This window comes from Ceratotherium simum, chromosome X, assembly GCF_057802395.1.
Source record: "Ceratotherium simum simum isolate JZ-2026a chromosome X, ASM5780239v1, whole genome shotgun sequence".
Classification (NCBI taxonomy): domain Eukaryota; kingdom Metazoa; phylum Chordata; class Mammalia; order Perissodactyla; family Rhinocerotidae; genus Ceratotherium; species Ceratotherium simum.
In genome coordinates this window covers 43,653,304-43,673,997 of record NC_141940.1, presented here as the reverse complement: position 1 = coordinate 43,673,997, position 20,694 = coordinate 43,653,304, and the positions used below count along the sequence as shown (strand labels likewise).

Here is a 20,694-nt window from a genome sequence, read left to right as displayed (position 1 = left end):
TGAGTGTGCTGACAAACATTTGGATCTTTGCCAATCTAATAGTCAAGAAATGGTATCTTAGTGTAGTTTTAACTGCATCTCTCTTAATTAAAACAAGCTTGAGACTCTTTTCATATGTTTAAGGATAACTTATATTTTTTCCTTAACTGGTTGTATATCTTACATGTCTTTGATAGGGCTGTTTCTTTTTCACGCCTCTATATTGGTAAGTATTTATATAGGAGGGATATCAATGCTTTGTTAAGGATGTTAGCAGCAAATGTTTTTCCCAGTGTCTTTAATTGGCTAGCATGTATTTGCCATGCATAGTTGTCATTGTTATTTTTATATTGTCAAATATATCAGTCTTTTTCCTTAATGCTCCTGGATATTGATTTATACTTGGGAAAGTTTCCTCCACTTTGAGATTATAGAAGAATTCACCTATATTTTCTTCTAATATTTGTATGGATTTTTTTTTTTTACATTTCCTTCAGAACCATTTGGAATTTACGCTGCTGTAAGATATAGAAATTGATCCCTTTTTACCTTTTTAACCTTATAATTATCCAGCTATCTCAATACCACTTCTAAATCATCCATCATATCTCCACTGCTTTGAAATATTGCTTTAGTCATATTCTAAATTCTAAATATAAGTGGGCCTATACCACTATTTTCTATTGTTTCACGAATCTTTCTGTCAATTAATGGGCCGATAAAATTAAAATTAAAATAATCTTTTACCTCCACTCACATAGAGCTTTCTCTTCAACAAAGAAGGAAGCTCCACTTTCTGTGTGGAGGTCGTCAGTATCGCTGTACACTGGGAATGCCCCCCTCCCTTCCATCCAGACTTCTAGAAAGCTCTGACTGGTGAGTGTGGATCACAGTCCTCCCCTCCCACCTCCCTGCTCCGCAACATTCAAGCTGCAGTTCAGGCTTCTGTCATGAGGTGGCACCAAGGTACCACCATCATCAAACTTTCCTACAAAAGAGTCAGCTAGGAGTCAAATACCACAATACCCTCCCTTAAAACACAGCCTATAAACTTATGTATAGAATGACTCTAATTCTGTCTGAAAAAACTGACAGATGTAAAAGAAGACTATAAAAACATATACTCTGGAGCCTGCATACAATGAAACACCAGGTGGCAGTAGTGCGCCTTGGCAGTGGGCAGGAGTGGGCGGGAGACTGGCCGAGCAGGGCAGGTGGGAGGTGACGGGAGAGGATGGAGCCTCACAGCGGGGTCTGGGCAGCTGTGTCCAGTGTCCTGGACAAGGGATGACAAACGGGGTGGCAGAAGGTGTGGGCAGCCTGTATAGGGGTAGGGTAATTGAGGGTGAACACCCTGCTCTCTGGGACGGACCCGTCTACAGTGTGGACATGTCGACCTATGCTGATGAGGGAAGACTAACTCAATGAACGCAATGTTGATTTTGGGTCAACAGATGGCACTGTTTTGAATACAAATGAAGTTTTCCAAACAGAATTGGTATCATAGTAAACAAACCATTCCAAGACATTTGTTACTCTCTCAAAATGCCATCTCACTGTTGTGTGTGGGAGGGGGCTGTGTGATGGAGCTAGGGAGAGGCAAAGCATCATTGCACAGCTTCCAGTGGACGGAGTGGGGACAGGCAAGGACACTCTCACCCCTTTCCCCTGTGTTCATGTGCTTTCCCATCCTCTCACTTTCCTCTCTATTCCATGTGCTGTCTTATCCCAACTCTCCTTCTACTGGAACATCAGAGAAGGGTGTGGCCTCTGAGCCCCAGAAACAGGGGCTGACAGAGAATAACCAAGTGAGATGTTGAGTGTGCAGACAGGTTCCTGGAGCAAGACTGAGGAGATCAAGGTCCCGTCATTGGGACACTTTAGGTAAGTCGCTACCCTTCCACCAGCCTCATCTGCACAATTGTCTATATAACAATACCCAATGCTTCCGACAACCCAGGAATATTGTGGAGTTTAAGTGTAACCCATGCGGGAAAGCAATCTGTCGTAGGTGAGAGGGAAGGACCAGTGCATTTTCGAGTAAGTGCATTAACAGAGACATCCCAGGAATTATAGAACTCTGCATGCTAGGCATTAAATTAATGCTACACAAATGTCAGATATTTAGGTCAGGATTTTTCCCAGTGTAGTCCATGGACCACCACATCAAAATCATCCAGAGATGCTTGTTAAAACTGCAGATTTAGGTCCACCCTAGGTCTGCTGTATCCAAAACAAGGAGGTGGGCTGGGAGACGTCTGCCTTTTGAACAATTTCTCCTGTTGGTTGAGGTATTCATCCAAGTTTGACAAGCACTGCTGTGGATTTACTCCAAAGTGTTCTTAAAATTTTGAATCCTTTGATGTCTTATTTCCTTGTCAACATCTCCTGTCACTTAGCTTTAAATATCTGTCTGCTCCTGCGTGTCAAACAGGAAACAATTCCTTCACATAAGTAATATTTATTCAGTGATTTATATGTAAGACACTGAACTAGGCACTGGGGACACAGCACAGAGAACAAGACAGGCAGGGTCCCTGGAGTTTCATTCTAGTTTGGGAAAACTGGCAATAAGCAGGTAAATAAACCAATAGCAGGGCAATTCCATATGGGGATGAGTGCTTTGAAGAAAGTAAACATAAATAGAGTAGAAATGAGGAGGACAGGGATTATTATGGATGGGTTGTCAGTGAAGCTCCTTCTTTGCGTACCATTACTTTGATGCCTACCATGCAGTGAAATTCCAATACTAGGTTGAGTAGAAGTGGCGAAAACAAGCATCCTTGTCTTGCTCCTGATGGGCTGTTGCTTTGAGATTTAATTGAGTTAATACATGAAAGCCCTTAGAACAGTGCTAGGTACACAGTAACAGCTCAATAAATGCTAGATGTTTTTATAAATACGTGCAACTTGACATTTTTGTAGTTTTGATAGTTTTACAGTTTTCACGTGTCTTTAATAAAGCTTAATAACTTTACAACTGAATTGTATTTGTCAACTGATGCATATTTTTTGTTTTTGGGGTTTTTTATTGAGATAAAAAATTGACATATAACATTATAATAGTTTCAGGTGTACAACATAATTATTTGATATATTAACTCAATTAAAGAGCTTCACTGACAACCTCATTCAATGGGGAAAGAACAGCCTTTTCAACAAATGGTGCTGAGAAAACTGGACAGCCACATGCCTAAGAATGAAGGTGCATTCTTACTTTACACCATATGTAAAAATTAACTCAAAATGGATCCAAGACTTAAACATAAGAGCTAAAACTATAAAACTCTTAGAAGAAAACATAGAAGAAAAGCTTGACGACATTGGATTTGGCAATGATTTCTTGGATATGACACCAAAAGTACAGGCAACAAAAGAAAAAATAGATAAATTGGACTTCATGAAAATTAAAAACTTTTGTGAATCAAAGCAAACTATCAGGAGAGTGAAAAGACAACCCACAGAATGGGAGAAAATGTTTGCAAATCATATATTGATGAGGGATTAATATCGAGGATATATAAAGAACTCCCACAACTCAAGAACAAAAAAACAAACAACACAAGTCAAAAATGGCAAAGGACTTGAATATACATTTCCCCAAAGATATACAAACATCACTAGTCAGTAGGGAAATGCAAATCAAAACCACAATGAGAAACCACTTCACACCCATTGGTATGGCTATTATCAAAAAAATAGAAAATAACAAGTGTTGGCAAGGTTATGCAGAAACTGAAATCCTTGTGCACTGTTGGTAGGAATGTAAAATGGTGCAGCCTCTGTGGAAAACAGTATGTCTGTTCCTCAAAAAATTAAACATAGAAATTACCATATAATCTAGCAATTCCACTTCTAGGTATATACACAAAAGAATTGCAAGCAGGGACTCAAACAGATACTTGCACACCAATGTTCACAGCAGCATTATTCACAATAGCCAAAAGGTGGAAGCAATCCAGGTGTCCAACAACAAGATGAATGGATTTTTAAAAACGTGATACACATACAATGGAATATTATTCAGCCTTAAATAGGAATGAAATTCTGATACATGCTACAACACGTATAAACCTTGAAAACATTATGCTATGTGAAATAAGCCAGACACAAAAGGACAAATATGGTATGATTCCACTTATATGAGGTATCTAGAATAGGCGAATTCATAGAAACATGAAGTATAATAGAGGTTACCAAGGGCTGGAGAGAGCAGGGAATGGGGAGCTAGTGTTTAATCAGTATAGAGTTTCTGTTTACGATGATGAAAACATCCTGGAAATAGATAGTGGTGATGGCTGCACAACATTGTGAATGTACCAAGTGCTACTGAATTGTACACTTAAAATTGGTTAAAATGTTAAATTTTATGTTATGTACATTTTACCACAATTTTTTAAAAAGTCCTTTCAAGGGAAACAGGGAGGCAGGAGAGTCAGAGAAAGAGATGTGATGGCAGGTGCAGGGGTAGCAGTCAGAAAAAGATTGGAAGATGCTACTGTACCAGCTTTGAAGATGGAGGCCACAAGTCTCAAGCCATGAGCCAGTAGGAGCCACAAGCCAAGGAATGCAGGCGGCCTCTAAAACCCGGAATAGGCAAAGAAACTGATTCTCCCCTACACCCTCCAGAAGTGATGCAGCCCAGGTGACACCTTGATTTTGGCCCAGTAATACTCATCTTGGACTTCAGACCTCCAAAACTGTAAGAAGGTAAATTTTTGTTGTTTTAAGCCACCAAAAAAAAAGTGAGTTGTGGCCAATTAATGCATTTTTGTTCATTTTGAAATTCCCTTGCTTGTTCTTTTTTGGGATTTCCTTGATTTTAAATAACCAACTATCTCTGGCTTGTCGTTTTTAACAGAAACCATTTTATTTCTTGTAGAAGGCATAACTTCTTGTCTTAGTCCATTTGGACTGCTATAACAAAAATATCATAAACTGCGTGGCTTATAAACAACAGAAATGTATTTCCCACAGTTCTGGAAGCTAGAAGTCCAAGATCAGAGTGGAGGCATGGTCAGGTGAGGACCCTCTTCCAGGTCACAGACTTCTTGTCGTATCTTCACATGGTGGAAAGGGGCAAGGGATCTCTCTGGGGTCTCTTAAAAAAAAGAACATGAATCCCATTCATGAGGGCTCTGATCTCATGACCTAATCACCTCCCAAAAGCCCCATCTCCTAATATCATCACCTTAGGGGTTAGGATTTCAACATATGAATTTTGGGGGACACAAACATTCAGACCATAGCACTTCCCATATCAACAAGTTTTAACTCTGTCTAGAGATTTTTTTTTTTTTGGTGAGGAAGATTCGCCCTGAGCTAACATCCACTGCCAATCTTCCTCTTTTTGAATGTGAGCTGCCACCACAGCATGGCCATGGACAGACGAGTGGTGTAGGTCTGGGCCCGGGAATCGAACCCAGGCTGCCAAAGTGAAACGCGCCAAACTTAACCACTAGGCCACCAGGGCTGGCCCTAGAGATATTTTTATATCATTGAAATCTACATAGGTTTTTGTTATATATATGTTTTACCACACAGACTTTCTAAAATATGAACTGACGAGGATTAACCTCATTAGTAGAACTGAGCATAATTTTGTATGTCTGCTGGCCATTTTATGTTTTTGTGGTTATAAATACCATTTTCATTAAGTTCTAAAACACATTTAGCTTTGTTCTGATGGACTAATGTGATTTCCTCTCCATGTATCTAGAATTTTCTTTACTCTTGCTTTTCCCTAGATTACACAAACACACATACACACATGTGCACACACATACACATATACCTATGCTTAATGCTCCTTAGATTATGGATAATTAGTGTCCATGATTAAAGAGAAAGAGTTTGATGATGTGTCAGAAATGGAATCAGGACCAATTCATTTTATTGGGCTTTGAACTGGGGTATAATTTTCATTGTGCCACATTAATGTGGTGAGTTTTATTTGTAAAATATGTGCTCGAAAGTGAAAAAATAACTCAATATTCTAATTGTTTGAGGAAAAAGAAAGAGTGCCACCTGCTATCTTAATTGGTCACCATCATTCTAGTAATTTGCTCAAAGAGAGAGAGGTATGCCCACTGGCAGCTCTAGATTCACGTCCTTATATCTCCATGATTAAAAGCAGGCAGACAAACAAACAATAGGTAAGTACCACACAGATTCTGAACATCCCAGAAAGTCTCTTATTGACTCAGTCCAGGTCACCTTCCCACACTTGGAGGCAATGGCTGGAGCTGAGGGGCTCCAAGTCCTGATTGTCTGGGCCAGTGGACAGTGGGGTGGGGAGGGGGCTTCTCTCACTGGAGGTTGCTGTTAATCAAGTGATGCAAAAATGCAGGTCATGAAGGTTTCTGGTTTGAAAAATGAAAGATTCTAGAATGGAAAACAAAAAGAATAGAATGATTCTAAAAGAAATAAAATAGGAATTAAAAAGAAACAGGAAGCCCTGATATAAATATTTTAATTAATAGTGAAGTGAATGAGAGGAGACAACTTGTCTTTATCAAATAATTCCAAATAATATATGTAGATACCCTGCCTCCATGAAGAGAACCTTAATTCAGCCTCCCATCCCTGAGGGCAGGACAGACTTAGTGACTCACTTCTAAAGAACGGAGTCTGGGAATGGCAGTTACTGTACACTGGAGAAATTCGACAAAGACCACCTTAACCCAGTGATGTGGGTCAGGATGTCCAGTGAGCCCCGTGACATCACATGGGTATCATGTCCTCCCAGACATGATGTGACCAGAAGGGCACTTCAACTCCATGGTATTCTTTCTCAAAACCCATAACCACAGTCTAATCACGAGAAAAATAACAAACTGCCTGCAATCTTCAAGACTGTCTGCATCATAAAAACAGTGTGGCAGTTCCTCAGATAGAGAGTTACCACATAACCCAGCAATTCCACCCCTAGGTAGACAGCTAGGAGAAATGACAACATATGTCTACATAAAAACTAGTTTATACAAATGTACATGGCATCATTATTCATAATAGCCAAAAGTAGAAATAATCCAAACATCCACCAATTAATGAATGGATAAATAAAATGTGGTATGTTATTTGGCAATAAAAATAAATGAACCTTGAAAAGGGTATGCCAAGTGAAAGAATCCAAATATGCAAAAGACCACATAATGTATGATTCCACTTATGTGAAATGTCCAGAATAGGCAAATCCATGGAGAAAAAGCTTATCTGTGGTTCCTGGGGCTGGAGGTAGGTGCAGGCTTTAACTGCATTCAAGCACAATGGGACTTTTTAGGGTGATGGAATCACCTAAAACTCAATTATAGTAATGGTTATACAACTCTAAACAGTTACTAAAAGTCATCAAACTGTACCCGTAAGATGTGTGGATTTTGTTCTCTGTAAATTATATTGCAAGTAAGCTGTTAAAAATATGACGTTGGCCTGGTCTTCTGTTGTACCACAGTAACGATCAAACTTTTTCATACAAAGATGCATGTGTATCATATAAATATTAATTTATATAAAACTATGGTTGTGTCCCAGGCTTGCTGACTCTATGTCCTGTGTTCCTTTAAGCAATGACCTTCCCCCCACACATGCAACCTCAGGTTGGGCTTGTGTGTAAAGTTTGATTTACTTCTGATCACTTCCACATCTTCTGACTATGGTGGTGGCTTGAGAATGGGTCAATGACAGAGTCCAGGGCCTGTTCTGTGTGACATCATATTAGCATTATTACTTTCTTCACTCTTCTGTGGGCTTTCTCACATGACTCCACTTTGGGCAGACTACACTGGAACTACCTTTCCAGGGTCAGTATGGCAGGACTTCTCAAAGGGCCAAATAGGCGCACACCCTTTGCACCAACAAATTCCCTGTTAGAAGTTTATCTTCAGGATGTAGTTAAAGATGGTGACAAGGATTTGGTTATAAGGATTGCTGTCCTGGTAACTCCCTAGTTTCTCTTCTGGGTCTGAATTTAAGAAAGGAGACCAAATGAGAAGCCACGCCATGAAAGGGTAGAAGGAAGCAGAGGGAAATGTTGTGACTGTCAGCACACACACAGTGACACACACACACACAAACACACTCATACACTGTTATCACAATACGAAAATTCTCTCAAGATAGTTTTCTGGACTCAAAGAGAACACATTCAGCTCATCGATGCAAATAGCCACGGGAAATGTGCCTTGAACAGTGACCTTTACCAGTGTACAGACACTGAAAAGATGCCATCCAGAGAGCTGATAATAGGAACTATCAGAAACACTCTATATAACACAGGCTTGTGAGGACTGAATATGTCACATCCATAGGATGGCATTCTAGACAGGCAGCAAAAACAAGTTATAATCAAAACAATGACGAGAGATGGTTTCTTGCGTATCAGATAAGCAATGACTCACATTATTTCTACTGTGTGGAGAAACAGGTACTTTCTTACAACGATGTTAGGAATATAAATTAGCAATAGTATTTCCAATATTGTGTTAATAGAAAATATTACATTTTTCCTGGTTTATAAAGAACATTTTCAAGAACTTACAAAAAATTCTTACAAAGATATTTGTGTATATATGAGCAAGGATGTTAAGTATACTATTGTTTGTTACAGGAAATATGGTGAGGGAACTAAATTTTCACCACCTGAGTACTGAAATATCTAATCCATATAAAAAAACTAAAATTTTACAGGAATATTTAAAATATTATCATAGAAATCTATTTACATGGAAAGATGTTCATAAGTGCAAAAGCAGGTTACAAAGATCATAAGTGGCCTTGATCCATTTTTTGCTGATATAGATCTCTACTTATCCAGAGGTCTCAAAGAGTAAAAATAAAAAATGATCTTTTACTTCCATTCACATAGAGCCTTCTCTTCAACACAGAAGTAGGCTGCGCTTTCTGTCTGGATATCTCAGTATCCCTGTACCCTGAGAATGCCCCATTCCACCCAGACTTCCAAAAAACTCTGCCTGGTGGGAGTCGGGCAGAGCCCCTCCCTCCCACCGTCCTGCTCCTCTATGTTCAAGATGCAGTTCAGATTTCTGTCACGAGGTAGCACCAACGTACCGTTATCATCAAACTACAAAAAACGGTCAGCTTGGAGCAAAAAAACACAATACCATCCCTCAAAAACCAGCTTTTGAACCTTTGTACAGAATGATTCTAATTCTGTCTGAAAAAACTGACAGGTGTAAAAAAAAGACTGAAAACATATACCTTGGAGCCCGCATACGATGAAACACCAGGTGGCAGTAGTGCACCTTGGCAGTGGGTGGCGGACAGAAGACTGGCACAGCAGGGCAGGTGGGAGGTGATTGAGAGGATGAGGCGTCAGAGCGGGGTCTAGGCAGCTGTGTCCAGTGTCCTGGACAGGGGATGACAGACAAGGGGTGGGAGAAGGTCTTGGCAGCCTGTACAGGGGTAAGGTAATGGAATGTGAACACCCTGCTCTCTGGGAGGGACGCCCTCTGCAGTGTGGACATGTCGCCCTCCACTGATGACGGAAGAGAGAACTCAATGAATGCGATGTAGATTTGGGGTCAACAGCAGATGGAACTGCTTTAATATACATGTGAATTTTCCTAACAGAATTGGTATCTTGGTAAACAAACTGATGACATTCATTCCCCTTTGCTAAATGAACTCCTTTTCCTTAAAAAAGAAAAATGGAGATGGATGTCATCAGGTGGCCAGATCCAGGATGTCAGCTGATTGTCTCAGACCAGGGGGCTCAGCAAGAGGGAGGGAGGGATGGAGGTTCAGATATTGGTCTAATGGTTTCAGCCAGAGTTTTATGGAACTTTTTACCTACTAGCAGCCATCCAGCTGTATCCTTCATTTTCTGGGATATTTAAACCTGAGATTGGAAGTCCAGCCTTAGCTTGAACTAAAGATAAAGCTGCACCTGTAAGTGTCAGTATTTAGGGTGATAGAGCTAGAGGAGACATAGAAACACAAACAGGTACGGGCAGAAACACTTTCAATTCTTTTTTTTTCCTACTTTGTTTTTCCATGTAATTGAATAAAATGAATGCTTTTCCATAGTAATGAATACATGTGTATATTACTTTTCCGAATCTGTGTACAAGTACATTTTGCTTTCAAATTTTCATCAAAATACTTTTTTCCTGAATACAGTATTTCAAAAAATATATGAGAGTACATTTATAAAATGAAATTATCCTGCATCTCTCACCGGCCTGACTCCCACCTCCTGACCCTAAGGGGTCTGTTGTGATAGAATGGTGACTCCTCTCCAGATGTGTCCCTGTAGGTGACAGATACATGAACACAGACACCTGCACACGCACAGGGTCTCTTCCAAAAGAGGCATCACAGTACTCATTTTTTACATATTGTCTTTTCCACTCAATATGAATTCTCAGAATTTATATTTGCATCTTACTAACACTTGTGGTTTTGGCATATTTTGACATGCTTATTGTTCATGTATAATTTTACATGAATTTGCTGTTTAAATTATGAGCCAATCTCTTTGTTTGTTACTAAGTGTGTATCACAAACCATGGATTCTAACCCAGTGGCTGAGTTGTAGTTGGCAAATGATTTCTCCTTTGTTTTTACACAATTCTTAGTATATTCTCCATTTAGAATGTATTTTAAATTTAAGTAATACTGTGACTTAAAAACTATACAGTTCTCAATTCTAAAACAAAGTGAAAAACATTCTGAGAGCACGTAAGACAGCCCAGGAGGATTCAAGACAAAAGATGAAAAACTTTAGAATAATTTTGCAGTTAGCTGTTGATCCTGTGAAAATAAAGTTTCCCTGACTTATTTAAACTCTCTTAAAGTCGGTATCCTAATATGAATGATGTATATCATGAATAGCTGTTAGGATTAAAGGAGATGAAACATAAAATGCATTTGCTTAAAGCAGCTCTGTTCATATCACTTTCCTTCCCTCTAGATCACTCGTCCCATATGTGCTTCTGCCCGAGCCCCACTCCTCCCTTCAGGGATCAGCCAACAGATGTGGCCCGACACCCAGGTCTTTTGGCACAAAGGGTGGGATTTCATCTCTCCTGTCATCTTCATCACCCAGACGGGTTGCTGGGTGAGTATTGGCCACATTAGCAGGGAGTGTGATCCACCATTTCTCCAGCCCTGGAAGCCCATCTTCTGAAAGGGAGGCTGCTCTGTGTCCTATAGGGAGGGCGAGGGATGGAACCTCATTCCCACCCTGACACTTATCTGGAGAGGAGACTTAGGCTCTATGAGCCAGAGCTTGGTCATCTGTGAAATGGGACTGAGACTACCTCATACCTCAGTCATAGAGCTGTCCTGAGGGGTAAATGAGAAAACCTGCCCAGAGTATATGGCGTGTGGTGGGACTTCAATGGCCCTTTAAATGTTGAGACAGAGCAGTAGGGACAGGCTGAGCCTCGGGGATGAGGTAGGCATTGTGAGGAGTCATTTCTCATTGTGTCTCCTAATGAGAAGATAGATATCTTTATGAATAAAGCAAATATCTCTATGATATGCCATGACCTCAAATTTTGGAGACAGAAGGTTCTTTACATTCTTTGGTGTTTCAGAATCTCCTAAGAGCTGCTCCACATCATGCCTCTGAGCAGACCCTAATGCAGGTCCCCACGCTAGGAAGACAGGCTTGTCTGACTCACCTGCTGAGCTGGGTGAGAGATGGCACCAGGGCAGCAAGGTGTGGTGTTTGTCTAACTGCTGCTCCTGGACTGCTCTGTATCTTAATACATTTATAGGAAAATTCTGGACCTGTGTCCCAGTCACCAGTGCAGGGGTCCTCAGATCATGCATGATCCAGCCATGTCACACCAGGATTTCAGCCATCTGCTGATCCCTGAGAGGCAAAATTCCTAAAATTACTAGCATTTCTTTGATACACAATTATCCATTCTTCCATTCACTAATAACTAAATATATATTGAGCTTAAAGCCCATACCGTTCCATTGGAACGTCTCATTAACTCTATAGTGCAAATAAGAGGAAAATATGGGTAAATTCAAGAGTTAAATCTGAGATGAGATGGCTCCTGTATATTTACTTTTAAATTCGCTCAAGTTTCAAGGAATTGAATATTAAAAAAACAAAAAAAAACCCTCCTTGGTCCTGTCATCTCCATTCAGCCACAGAATCAATATCTATCTCTATCTCTCTCCCTCTCTCCCTTACCCTTTAAATGAAAGTTCCAGAAAGAGTATTCTACATTCTCTGATAATGTTCTTCACTTCCCACTGACTCCTTATCTCACTGCACTGTGGCTTCCATCTCCATGACGGCAATGAACGTGCTCTTACCACGGTCACAAGCCACCTTTTTGTCACTAGGTCCAGATATTTTGTTTAAATATATTAACATACTGAGTGTTACTTTTAGTGACCACCTAAAATACTCACGCTTGTGCAGAGTGCTTCTCTCACTTAACAACAAATCTTTGACAGTTTCCCAGGCTCTGGAGCACAAGATGCTGGGTATAAACCCAAGCTGTCCTGTTCCCTAAGTGGGCAGTCCTGGGCCAAACCCTTATGTCTCTGTCCCTCAGTTCATCCTCTATAATATGGGGATGAGCAACAGTATCTACCTCATAGGGGTGCTCTAGGCACTGAATGACTCATACATAAAAAGCACTTGAGGGGGCCAGCCCCGTGGCGTAGTGGTTAAGTGCACGTGCTCCGCTGCTGCAGGCCGGGGTCCGGATCCTGGGCATGCACCGATGCACTGTTTGTCAAGCCATGCTGTGGCGGCGTCCCATATAAAGTAGAGGAAGATGGGCACGGATGTTAGCCCAGGGCCAGTCTTCCTCAGCAAAAAGAGGAGGATTGGCATGTGACGTTAGCTCAGGGCTGATCTTCCTCACAAAAAAATAAATAAATAAATAATAAAAAAATTTTAAAAAAAGCACTTGGCACATAATACATTTTAGCCAATTTTTTATTTCTTTTTCTCTATCTTTACTGATATTACTATTCCTGCAGCCACTAAAAAACAGGATACAGACTGATATTTATTCACAATCAGTGACATTTGGGATATGTTGTTACTGAGTGTATTAGTCGTACTGAACTCAGCTCAAGCGTCACTTCCTGAGAAAGAGCTTCACTGACACCCATCTATAATAACCTGTCCCATCATTTTCTACTCAATGGATTTGATTATTTTCTTTAAGGGACTTAGCCCCATATGGAACTGACTCACTATATTGATTTGTTTCTCTGCTTATGGACAGTTTTCCCAAGCTAGAATAAAAGCTCCGGGAACACTGCCCTGTCTTGTTCACTGTGTTGTGTACCTAGTGACTAGTTCAGTGCCTGTTATGGGTTGAATTCTGTCACCCAAAAAAAAGATAAATTGAAGTCTTAACCCAGAGTACCTCAGAACGTAACCTTATTTGGAACTATGGTTGTTGCAGATAGAATCAGTTAAGATGAGGTCATACTGGAGTAGGGTGGGCCCCTCAACCAATCTGACTGGTGTCCTTATAAGAAGACAGCCATGTGAAGACAGAACAGGGATAACACCATGCGACCATGAAAGCAGAGATTGGAGTCACACAGCTGCAAGCCAAGAAATGTGAAGATTGTCAGCACCCACCAGAAGGAAGGAAGAAGCACAAGATAGATTCTCTGACATGTTTCAGAGGGAGCATAGCCCTGGCAACACCTTGATTATAGACTTCTAGGCCCCAGAACTGAGAAAATAAACTTCTATTATTTAAGCCACTCAGCTTGTGGTACTTTGTTATGGCAGCCTTAGACGACGAATGCAGTCCCTCACATAGAAAACACTGAATAAGTATTACTGAAAATAAAGAATTGCTCCCTTATTGACCCACTGTAAGTAGGCACAGATATTTAAATCTGAGTTGCAGGAGAAACTGACGCCAAAATTACACATTAAAGGATTCAAAATTTTAAAAACCCCCTGTTGCAAATCCACAGCAGTGCTTTTCAAACTTGGACAAATACCACAACCAACAGGAGAAATTATTCAACATGTAGACACCTCCCACCCCACCTCCCTGTTCTGGATACAGCAGACCTAGGATGGGCTCATGTATACGCTATTTTAACAAGCACCCGCTGACGATTCTGTGAACTAGTCCATGGTCCACACTGGGAGAAATCCTGACCTAAATATCTGACATTTTGTGCCAACAATTTAACGTCTACCACGCAGAATTCTGTGATATCTGGGGTGTCTCTATTAATGTAATTACTCGAAAGTGCACTGGTCCTTCCCTCCCACCTATGACTGCAGATTGCTTTCCCACATGGATCACACTTAAACTCCAGAGTATTCCTGGGGGGTTGGGAGCACTGGGTACTGTTATCCTGTTGTATAGACGGGGCTGGTGGAAGGGTAGTGACTTACCTAAGTGTCCCAATGGTGGGACCCTGATCTCTTCACTCTTGCTCCAGGAACCTGTCTGCACACTTGACATCACACTTGGTTCTTCTCTGTCAGCTCCTGTTTCTGGGGCTCAGAGGCCACACCCTTCTCTGATGTTCCAGGAGGAGAGTCAGTGGATAAGACAGCACATGGAATAGAGAGGAAAGTGAGAGGATGGGACAGCACTTGAACACAGGGGAAAGGGGTGAGAGTGTCCTTGTCTGTCCCGACTCAGTCCACTGGAAGCTGTGCAATGATACTTTGCCTCTCCCTAGCTCCATCACACAGCCTCCTCCCGCACACGCAATGACACTGAAGCTCACACATCATGGACATAGGGGCTGATCCCTGCTGGCTGTTACATTTCCAAGTAGTCTAACTGGTAGTCATGCTATTATGTTAATGCCACAGGCATCACACTGACAGAATGAAGGGGACAAAGTTGGAATGGGGAACTAACATTTTGAGGGCCTACTAGATGCTACACAGTGTAGGCTGTTATTTTCAGGCTTTTTCTCTTTATATCCTCAAAGCAATGCTCTGAGGTGGGCATCATTATTTCCTTTCTACAGATGGGAAGACATTCAGGGTCAGGGAGCAAGTACATGCTCAAAGGATTCTAGGGAGGCATCAAATGGACACAGAGGCCAATTTGAAGGGGCTAACACTGGCCAACTAAGGGACAATGTGAGCATCAAAATAAATAATTATAATGTCAGATGGTAACCCTTTGAGCAAAACAGGAATCTATGAGTCATACTAATATAAACACATGAAAAAACAAATAAATGATGGGGAGAAGGGAAAGCTCTACTGAACATCTGAAAGTCAATTTAGAAATCTAGAAGGAAGACAGAAATATAAAAGCAACATTTAACAACTATCATAGCAATGCATGGTTCAGGCAAGAATCATGAATAGATTTTCAGTCTGTACCAAATCCCACAGCAGTTACTGAGTCACCGTGGTAACCATGCTGGCCAAGGAAAGCTGGGAAAAACAAACAGCAACCACCCTGATTTGTTTCCTAACATGTGCTAGGAACTGAGCAGGACTGACAAAACACACAGTAATTAACCTCAAATATTCCTCACAACAAATATTCCTCAGAGCCTCACCAATAAACACACACACAGACACATGCCTACCCACATTCACACACGCTCTCTCCCTCTTTCTCATAACACCCAAGAACCCAGGAATTCATCAAGGTGGATGTGTTTGGGATAAAGAAGAAATCTCCTCAATTCAATTCTAACTACACAAATAAACTTGAAAGCTATTAAACTATTTCATTTTAGTGATTAATTTTTCTGGAGATGACCTGTAGAATTTTCTCTGGTACATTTTTTCCCCTAGTTTCAGTACACTGTGAAACACATCTAAAAGGTAATATGGACATCTACACAAATGAATCTAGTGATGGTAAATTTTATGCATCGACTTGGCAGGGCCACAGCGCCCAGATATTTGATCAAACATTATGCTGGGGGATGGCCCGGTGGCATAGTGGTTAAGTTCACATGCTCCACTTCGGTGGCCTGGGATTCGCAGGTTTGGATTCTACGCACCGCTCATCAAGCCAAGCTGTGACGGCATCCCACATACAAAACAGAGGAAGGTTGGCACAGATGTTAGCTAAGGGACAACCTTCCTCAAGCAAAAAGAGAAAGATTGGCAACAGATGTTAGCTCAGGGACAATCTTCCTCACCAAAAAAAACAAAAAAAAAACCCAAAAAACAAAAAAGCATCATTCTGGACGCTTCTGTGAGAGTGTTTTTGAATGAGATATACATTAAAATGGATAGAATTTGAATAAAGCAGTCAGCTTTCTGTAATATGGGTGGGCCTCATCCAATCAGGTGAAGGCCTGACTAGAACAAAGGGCTGATCTCCCCTGAGCCAGAGGGAATTCTGCAAGAAGACTGCCCTTGGACTTCATCTACAACATCAGCTCCTCGTGGCTCACCAGCAGACTGCCTGCAGACTCCAACTGTAACTCTTTCCTGAGTCTCCAGCCTATGGGCCTCCCACATCAGATTCTGCCAAGCATCTACAATCTCATGAGTCACTTCCTTAAAATAAATCTCTATCTATATATAAACATCCTAGTAGTTCTATTTCTCTGGAGATCCCTGACTAATACAGGTGTTAAGCATCAAGAATCTTTTCCATCCTAGAGTAACCTGTGCTTTCAACCAAAAAGATTCCCTGGCAACATTTGACTACTGACAATGCAGTGAAAATATAATATCTGGAAATTATAATAAAAAATACTGCCACTGACAATAGCATCAAAAAGCATGAAACACAGAGGTAATCTATGTAGCACATCTATGTCCACAGATGTGCAAGGCCTGTACTCTGAACACTGCAAAATATTGCTGAGAGAAACTAGAGGAGGCTTAAATAAATGGAGGGACATATCATCTTCATGTGTCGGAAGACTCAGTATTGTTAAGATGTCTGTTCTCCCCAAACTGATCCACAGGTTCAATGCAATCCCAAGAAAAATCTTAGCATATATATTTTTTAAAAGAAATTCACAGGCTTATTCTAAGAGTCATGTGGAAATGCAAAGGGCCTAGACTATGAAAACAACTTTGACAAAGAACAAAGTTGGGGGATAAGCACAACCTTATTTCAAGACTCATTATAAATGTATAGTAATCAAGACAGTGTGGTATTGGGATGAAGGTAAAAATGTACATCAAAGGAACAAATAAAGAGTCCATAAACAGACCCACACATATATGGACAACTGATTTGGACAAAGCTACAAAGGCAATTCAGTGGAGAAAGGTAGTCTTTTCAACAAATGGTGATGGGACAAGTGGATATCCATACACACAACCATAAACTGGGATCCATATATCACACCACATACAAGAGTGATCTCAAAATGATCACTGACCTAAATATAAAAGCTAAAACTGTAAAACGTCTAAAAAAACAAAAAACAGGAGAAAACTCTTGTGACCCTAGGTTAGGTAAAGATTTCTTAGATACAACATCAAAAGCAAAATCAAAATAATACATGAACAAATTGATATACTAGACTTCCTCAAAATTAAAAACTTCTGTTCTTCCAAAGAGACCATTGAGAAAATTAAAAGATAAGCCACTGACTGGGAAAAAAATATTTGCAAGTCATATATCTGATAAAGGATTTGTATCTAGAATAAATAAATCTCACAAAGGTCAATAAGAAAAAAAAGACACTCCAGTAAATAAGTGGGCAAAAGATTTGAACAGATACTTCATCAAAGAAGATATACAAATGTCAAATAAGCACATGAAAAGATGCTCAACATCACTAGTCATTAGAGAAATGTAAGTGAAAATCTCAATGGGATACCACAACACCCCTCAGAAAAAGGCCAAAACTAAAAAGACTGACCATATCAAGTCCTGGCAAGGGTGTGGAGGATGGAACTCTGACACACGGCTGGCAGTCATGAAAGACGGTGCAACCACTTTGGAAAACAGTTTAGCAGTTTCTTACAAAGTTAATTTTACCATTACCATATGACCCAGCCATTGTACTCCTAAGCATTGACTTAGGGAAAAAAAGCATTATGTTCAAGCAAAGACTTATACCCAAATGTACAAAGCAGCTTTATTTACAACAGCCCTAAATTGGAAGCAAAACAAATATCCATTACCGGGTGAATGGATAGAACAAATTGTGGAATATCCATTTAAAGTCATGCGCCATATAACAATGTTTCGGTAAACAATGGACCGCATATACAACAGTACTGTCATAAGATTAACACCATATAGCCTAGGTGTGTAGTAGGCTATACCATCTAGGTTTGTGTAAGTGCACTCTCTGATGTTCACACAACAACGAAATCCCCCCAACAACGCATTTGTCAAAACGTATCCCTGTCATTAAGTGACCCGTGACTGTAATGGAATATTAGTCAAGAATAGAAAAGAAGGAACTATTTGTACATGTAACAAATGGATAAATCCAGAAATATTTAGGTTGAAGGAAAGCAGACAAAAAAGAATACACATTGTATGATTCCATTCACATAAAATTATATGAAAAGAAAACTAATCTATAGTGAGAGGAGATCAATGTTTGCCTGGGAATGGGGTAGGGTGATGTGAAGAGGGAAGCAGGAGAGAGGTAGGTGAGGGGATTACAAAGGGGCACAAGGAAGCTTTTTGTGGTGATGGATATGTTTGTTATCTTGACTGTAGTACTGGACTCACAGGTGCATACATATAGCAAAGCTTATTAGAGCATATACTTTCTAAGGTATTGTATGTCACCCATACCTCAATAAAGTATTTGAGATATATTTATATATTCATGATTCTCTGATGCAATTAATCAGGTGAAAGATTCCCACGATTATGCTCTTGTGGCATTAACAGGTCCACACTATGTCCTATCAAATTAGCCCACACTACATATAACCAAAATAGAACAATCATTTGCAATGAAATATATCCAAATATTTAGGGAAAGCTGATGTCCATTTCCTTCTGAAATACATAATAATATTATATCCAAGGAAAATAATCATAATGATATTTGAGAGGAACTGGTTATTTTAGGGACTGTGCCTGAGTATCATTACAATAGGGCAAACTCAAGAGTAATAAATATTTTTAAAAAATATTAAGTTCTTTTAACTGACTTTAAACTAATAACTGAAAATTTCCGCCTCTTTAAAAAATTTGATCATATAATGGAAAAAAAAAAAACCACCTGGTCACCAGGGAAGAATCTACGTTACAACATCAAATTGCTAGGAAGATCTAACAACTGCATATTTCTACATCCATCTGAGAGATACACGGGAATTGCAGATTAGTATTTATATGGTGAGAACAATTTAGGTATATTTATTGCAAATGCATGTTAAAGACCAAATTCCTTCCCAAGTGGACAATTCACTGCTTTTTGGCAAAAAAAAAGACTTCTCTAAGATGGGCTTCAGGGCTACTACAAAGCATGTAGCTGCTGATGGAATGAATTCCACCTGCTAAACCTCTTCTCCCATGATGGGATCAAAGTAGCTTCTCTCCTTTGAGGCCTGCTTGTGACCCTCACAGGAGCTATTCCACAACATGCTTTTGTTCAGGTCTATGAACCCACTTGAGCCAGGCATCAGATCCCACCAGGGATGTGAAGTGTTGGGGTCTCCTGAGGACTGCTGCCCTTGAATCTGGAGCAGATGGTTCAGCAGCCATCAGGACACAGATCCTCAGAACCTGCCGCCTTCGGACACCTGACAGGAGCTCGGCCACTGGCATGAGGAGCTGCACAGGGAGAGACAGATCCAGCAATCACTATGCTTTACTGGAGTAACTATGTGCCCTGCACGACGCTAGGAACTGGGTTAGTGACAATGACACTGATACAAATGGATAGTGATCATAACAACCAGAATATACAATGGGCTTCTCACCAGGGCCTTTTTCTTCTCTTTTCCTCCTCTATCCCCTAACAACAAAGTTGAAAAGAAATAACAAGTGGCCTGAATTCATGCAGACATTCATGGTCCCACAGTAACCACAGGGCCATGGGCTTACTCGTGTGTTATCACTGAAGCTCACAGCGATCCTGTGGGTTAAGCATTCTTATCCCCGTTTGACAGGGGGGAGCTGGGGCTCAGAGAGAGCGGCTACCTGTCTTACCTCCCGCGCCCCTGCCTTTAGAAGGAGAGTATCTCCAGGACACCCCTGGAACCGGACGCCACACTCACTGGGTCCGGCGGGTCCCCAGCGCCTTTACCTACGAGACGAGTCCCAGAGCGGGAAAGAGGCGACTTGGATCTGGGTCGCTGTGTCTCCCCCACATCCCAGGGCGGCTCAGCCCCCACTGCGGGGACCCACACCCTCAAATGAACCCGAAACACATGAGGGCTAAAAGGCTCTTCTCGCCAGGCCACGTCTGTCTCTATTAAAAAGTCGTCAAGGTCGCCATATTGACGTCAGGTTTCTATGGCAACCGCGAAGCGCCAGCAGAGCCTCCCCACCGGAAACGTCTCCGCACACTCCACCCCCACGCCCTTAGCTGAAAGCAAAACACCTTCGCTCTGCAGGCTGCCACATGAGAAAGCATAGTAATTACAGGCACTAGATTAGGACCCGGGCAATTGGCGGAACTCCGCCCATGTTGTTGGAACAAAGCACGTCCCTGTCGTCAGGAATTTTGTTTGCTTTAAAGAGACAGTAGGTGACTGTTATCAGTACAAGAGACCCAAGGGAAGTTTCCTGGGGTTCTTAGAGATGAGCTATCCTAGGAGGTTCACGTGAACGTGTAAAATCACGCCCATGTTAAATAGTTTGCCATCTG

General features: G+C 40.9%; 1 long non-coding RNA gene across 6 annotated transcripts in view; it reads right to left on the bottom strand.

The window, feature by feature from the left end:
- LOC147911849 (uncharacterized) overlaps positions 1-20,351 on the bottom strand; it is a 41,953-nt gene extending 21,602 nt beyond the window's left edge. For 2 of the 6 annotated variants that reach the window (XR_015550482.1, XR_015550485.1), the window contains exons 1-4: positions 20,131-20,351; positions 19,492-19,655; positions 14,354-14,481; positions 9,199-9,346 (exon numbers count right to left, since the gene is read on the bottom strand). This is a non-coding gene — a long non-coding RNA (uncharacterized LOC147911849). Of the gene's footprint in view, positions 1-9,198; positions 9,347-14,353; positions 14,482-19,491; positions 19,656-20,033 lie in introns of all 6 variants that reach the window. The other 4 variants (XR_015550488.1, XR_015550484.1, XR_015550486.1 and 1 more) reach the window with 3 other exon arrangements.
- Positions 20,352-20,694: the final 343 nt, after the last annotated feature.